This window comes from Portunus trituberculatus, chromosome 35, assembly GCF_017591435.1.
Source record: "Portunus trituberculatus isolate SZX2019 chromosome 35, ASM1759143v1, whole genome shotgun sequence".
NCBI classification, from domain to species: domain Eukaryota; kingdom Metazoa; phylum Arthropoda; class Malacostraca; order Decapoda; family Portunidae; genus Portunus; species Portunus trituberculatus.
Genome location: NC_059289.1, coordinates 9,478,968 through 9,484,946, shown reverse-complemented (window position 1 = coordinate 9,484,946; position 5,979 = coordinate 9,478,968).

Sequence of the window (5,979 nt, the reverse complement as noted above, 5' to 3'; positions counted from 1 at the left end):
ACTGGACCCTCCTTTTAGATTTTTTTTTTTCTCTTTCTACTTTCCTCTTAACAGGGCCTGGCAACCAGCGGATTTTTTTTCCAACACTTTGTTTTCCCTTGGCCAGTGCCCTTGTAATGTAAAAAAAAAAAAAAAAAAAAAGTCCAGCCACACGTGTCTCTTTCTGTGCCGAGATCGTACGTGTTAACTCCGCTGAAGTCTGGCCGGTACTGATGCGAGGCTCGCAGGCACACAAAATGGTGGAAACAAAGAGAGGGTGGTTGGCCGCACAGCGGAACAGTGACAGCCCGCGCTTGAAGCCATAGGCTACGCATATAAAAAAATAATAAATTAAAAGGGGAAACAAGACAGTGCCCCTCACACGCCCTCCCTTAAAAGAAAAAATTTTGGAAACAAAACATTTACAAAATTTTTATTTTTTTAAAGGCATTGAACTGATTAAAGGGAATGGCCCCGGGACAGACAATCGGCCACAATGTTGTCTGCTCCTTTTATATGTCTTACTATGACATTGTACTCCTGGGCTCACTCAGTATGGGAGCCATTTGACAGGCTTTTCGTTCCCAACATCAATATCGTGTGCTATCAACTGTGTCCTGCCCGGGACACTGCTAAACACTGAAGAGTACTTCCTCAGCCGCCGAAGCAACTCATCTTGCTGATCCCCTAAATGTTCAACCTTTTCCCTCAAGAGATGAAGGCTATTCCGTTCCCACTGCCCTGTAGGAATAACAGGTTCAGGCCCAATAACTTCTGGAGCCTCTCCCTCCCGGCAGAAAAACAAAACTGAAGATGCCTCTTGCAAGGCAGAACTAAAAAGAGCCCTTCTGGCTAGTAGAACGAAAATAGGGCTTCAGCATGTTAACGTGACACAGCTGAGCTCTCTTGCGCCGGTTAGGAGTGAGCACCAGGTAGTCGAGGTCACCTACCTTCTTCTCTATAACATAGGGGCCACTATAGTGGGCAGCAAGCGGCTGGCCCTGAAGTGGTAACAGCACGAGCACTTCGTCTCCAGGGGCAAAACTCTGATACTCGGCCCTTCGGTCATAATACCCCTTCATACTCTGCTGGGCCTTACACAGGTGGGCCTGCACCACCTCTAATGCCTTGGCTAATCTCTCTCGACTGCTCATGAGGCTCTTAAGCAGTGAGACAGGGCGCTCAGGAGACGGCTGACACCAAGCTTCCCGAAGAACGTCGAGCGGTCCACGCACTCAGTGTCCAAAAACTAGCTGATTGGGTGAGAAACCCAAGGACTCAGTGGGCGCTTCTCTCACTGCAAATAAGACAAAGGGGACACCCTCGTCCCAATCCTTATCTCTCTCCATGCAGAAACTCTTGAGCATGGTCTTGAGAGTTTGATGATGTCTCTCCAGGGCTCCCTGAGACTATGGATGATAAGCACTTGACACAATATGCTTGATCCCCCACGCAGTCATCGTATCCTTAAACAACTTTGAAGTAAAGTTGGTATCCTGATCGGACTGCAGCTCTGCTGGCAATCCAAAGTGTGTAAAGAAGGTTAACAAAGCCTTCAGCACCACCTTAGAGTGAATGCTTCTCAGGGGAATTGCTTCAGGATACCACGTGGTAACATCCATTATGGTCAACAAATACTTGTGACCAGCCCTGGTAGTAGGCAGAGGACCTACTATATCAATCAAAACCCTCGTGAAGGGAGGATCAACAGCATGGATGGGGTGGAGTGGCGCCACAGGGGGTGTCTGATTAGGCTTACCCACCACTTGACAAGTGTGGCAGCACTTAAGAATCATGGCTACTTCTCTAGACATGCTGGGCCACCAAAAATTGCGATGCAGGTGAGCGATGGTCTTTCGGATGCCCAGGTGTCCAGCCATGGGCCCCTCATGTGCCAACAGCACAAGTGCATCCCGCAGCTTATGCGGCACAACTACTTGCAATAACTCACCACCGTCACTTTCCTGCCATCTAAGACACAACACCCCTTGGTGCAAAACAAACTCCTCCCTGCCCTCCAACTCCTCACTTCCCTAACCCACTCGAGCAAAGAAGGAGGCCAACGCCGGGTCCTCCTGCTGCTTACGAATGAGCTCTGCAAGCTCTAGCTGGGTAAGAGAAAGGGGGACTATAGGGTCATGGGGTTGGGGCAATGCTGCAACCCTACGTCCCACACGGCATGAAGGACGGAGAGCTGGCCCAGGCTGCTCCGCTCCTGCCATGTGATCCGGTGAGTCCTCAGAAGAATTATCACCACCAGCCAGGCAGTCACCAGACAAGGGAACAGCTCGCTCCCTGCCTCCACGATGCTCCACAGGGGGGAGAAACTTCCAACCCCCCCCGCAGAACTGGAAGTCTCCCCACCCTGGGTGCCAACTTCCAACAGACTGCCTGACTTATGCTGGGGTATGTGCTGAACATCAGAGCCCTCAGCATCCACACCAGGAAGCAACTCAGCACGAGTGCTCCCTCCGGAGTGCTCTGCAGAGTGAGGATAACCATCAAACAACTCAGCTACACCTAGCACTTCGTCCTCACTCTCAACAACAATTCCCAAAGCCGAGTCCGGTGCATTAACGAGTGACTCCATGCCGTCACCGTAAGCCTCCACACCAGAACTCAATGGTGAGCCCAACTCTGGCTCCACCACATCAGCGCTGCTACTCCCATCTGGAGTTAATTCCACCTGGCTGCTAGCAGCCTCCTGGGTAGTAACAGGCTCTCTCTCAGCCCGGCGTGCCTGAGAGCGGGTAACAACATTTACAGAGTCTTGCACCACTGGCCCAGACTCTTCAGCAACCTCATCCTCATCAGAGGTTGGAATCCATACACGACCACCAGCCAAATCATTTCCAAGTAGGAAGTCCACTCCTGCGACTGGCAGTTCATCTGCCACTGCTACCTGAGCCGTAGCAGTGACAAGAGGACATGACAGCATCACCTCAGCCATCACGAACTCCTCCGCAGTATTAAGTCCACGACACAACACTGCCTGGCTAGATGTCACCTTCTTCCCAGTGACATTTCGGCACACTGACTACTGTGCTCTTGTATCACGCAGTACAGTGACAGGATACTTTGTGCCATCAATCTCGACAGTGCCTCCACACAGGAAAGGACGGCACCAGTCAAGCTCACTATCATTAATAAGAGCGGGCGAGGCAACAGGGGGAGGGACAGGGGGGCCAACCTGCTCTCCCTCCTCCAAACACAACTCAGGCACACGCCGTGCCTTCTTACTTCTAAAGCCTGAAGGAGCAGTCAACTCATCACCACGAACTGTGTCAGGCCACATCAACAAGGCAACTGGTTTCTGCGAGGACTTAGGAGTTTCAGCTGTTACTAACTTTGGGCAATTGAACTTAAAATGCCCTTTTCCTCGGCAGTGATAGCAGGTAGGCTGGTAATCATACTTGGGAGTTTTAGGGGCCGCCTTCCCCGCTGTCCCATCCTTCGCAGAAGAAGGAGGGGTGGGGGCCTGGGGCTTTCCCAAACCCATCTTACTGCTGAATCCAGTATATCGCCTAAAGTGGCCTGGAGAGCACGAGGAAGAACTGCCACCACTCCCTGGGCCTCCCCTAGGACCACCTTCCTTACGACTCCAACTCCCAGGCTGCTGCACAGGATGGTGGGCCAACACATAATCATCAGCCCATGTAGCAGCCTCCTTCAAAGTCCTAAACCTCTTCTCCCTCAACAGAGGTACCAGCTCCTTATCAGCAATGTCGATGAACTGCTCCATAACTACTAACTCCTTCAGAGCCTTGAGAGAGTCAACACCCTCGCTTGCAATCCACCTCTCAAACACTTGCTCCAGTGAACGAGCACACTGGAGGTAGGAGTCACTTGCTCGCTTCCTCTTTCCTCTGAATTGCAAGCGATAGGCTTCTGGTCGCAGCTCATATGCCCGCAAGATGTCAGCCTTAAACTCCTCGTAATCATCCAGATCATCAGCTGACATTTTATCATAAACTTCCAAGGCTTTTCCCTTTAATTTATTCGCGACCAAGCCTACCCATCTCTCTCGAGACCAAGCAAACTCCTTGGCTTTCCTCTCGAAGCGGACAACCATTCAGCTACTTTAGCCTCATCAAATTCAGGGACTAGCTGGAGACTTTGAACTAAAGTACGCTCAACACTCTGTTCTCCTCCTCCTCCTACACTACCAACAACGGAGGGATGGATGGATTTTAAAGTAGGCGCCGCAACAGCCACGGTCATTTGGCTCCACTTTAAACATTTTTCGTAAAGAAAAATAATTATAAAAAAACTAAAAACAATAAAACCAATACAATTAAAAGTTCCTAAAACACTAATAGTACAATAAAATCGAATAAAATATCAAAATACATAAATAAAATTCTAAAATTCACAAATAAGAGAGAAGGCCAGCCTCTCCAAAATAACCGAATAAATCATGGCCAAGGGCCAGACACGCTGGTCCAAGGACCTGAGAGAGGTGATAGACACCGCTATCTCTACTGCGACAGCGGTAGAGGTAGCGGTTTCAGGTCTAGTAAACTAGGGCACTCCACAAAGAGGTGCCGTACTGTGAGTGGCACCAGGCAGTCTTCACAGAAAGGTTGAGGGTCCCTGGTCAGCAGGTACCTATTTGTAAGGTACGTGTGACCTATACGTAATCGCGCCAATAAAGTCTGTGCACGGCGATCCCGGACATGGGAGTATGTCCACTGAGGGAGAGTGGAAGTAGTGATCTCTCCCATTTTCGAGGTTGCGACCCCCGTTAGCCATCTCCTAATGACAGGGATGTCATTAGAATGGATAAAAAAGTGTTCTAAAAACCGTGTGTGGGACAGAGCTGGCAGGAAATCCTTCTTGCCATCCATGGCAGGAGGGCATAATGAGGTAACAGGAAGCTGCCAATAACCAACTAGCGGGAGACGGAAAGAGTACACAGGAGTGGGGTCGATAGATAACTCTGCCATGAGATTTGCAACACGTAGGCCAAAAGGTTTAGGGAGACTCGGTCGAGTGACATACGCCTGCGAGCGCGAGTCCCGCAACATTGACACACAGGGGACAAAATCAGGTAGACGGTGGGTGCGAAACCAACACCGGACCATCGAAGATTGGCGCCGGAGGTCGAGCGGCCAGAAACCAGCATCCACTAGAAGGCTAGGTATTGGAGATCTCCGAAATGCACCCGTAGCCAAGCGGACCCCAGCATGATGAACGGGGTCAAGCGAGCGTAGTCGTGCATCTGTTGCAGATGAGTAGATCTCACAGCCGTATTCCAGCTTCGGAAGTATGAGTGTACGGTGAAGTAACAGCAACGTGTCCCTGTCCGCACCCCAAGAGGTATGACTTAAAACCCGAAGAAGGGATAGTGCCTGCCGACAAGACGCCTTAAGAGAGCGAAAATGGGGAACCCAGGTGAGACGGTTGTCAAATAAAAGGCCAAGATATCGAGTCGCCTCCACGCATGAGAGGCGTCTATTGGCGAGGTATAAATCCGGGTCTGGATGGACACCACGGTTGCGACAAAATGCATGGTCTTCGAGGTGGAGAATCAAAAACCGTTCATGTTGGCCCAACTGGACACCCTATTGATCGCCAGTTGGAGCTTGCGCTCAATCAGTGACATCCTAGAAGCAGCAAAAGAGATGCACAAGTCGTCCACATATAAAGAACTGTGAACTCCATCAGGTAGAGTATCTATAACACCATTTATTGCAACTGCGAATAGCGTAACACTAAGAATACTTCCCTGTGGGACACCGTTATTTAAAGCTGTAGCATCGGAGAGAACACTCCCAACTCGAATCCGTAAAAAACGTCTGGATAAAAACTGCTGGATAAAAAAATAGGAAGGTAGCCACGAAGGCCAAAATTAAACAAAGACTGTAAAATGCCATGACACCAAGCCGTGTCACGTAGGCATTCTTCAGGTCAAAAAAGACTGTTACTTGATGGTGGTGATTAGCGAAGGCCTCACAAATGGAAGACTCTAGGGATAAAAGAGCATCAGTAGTAGACCTC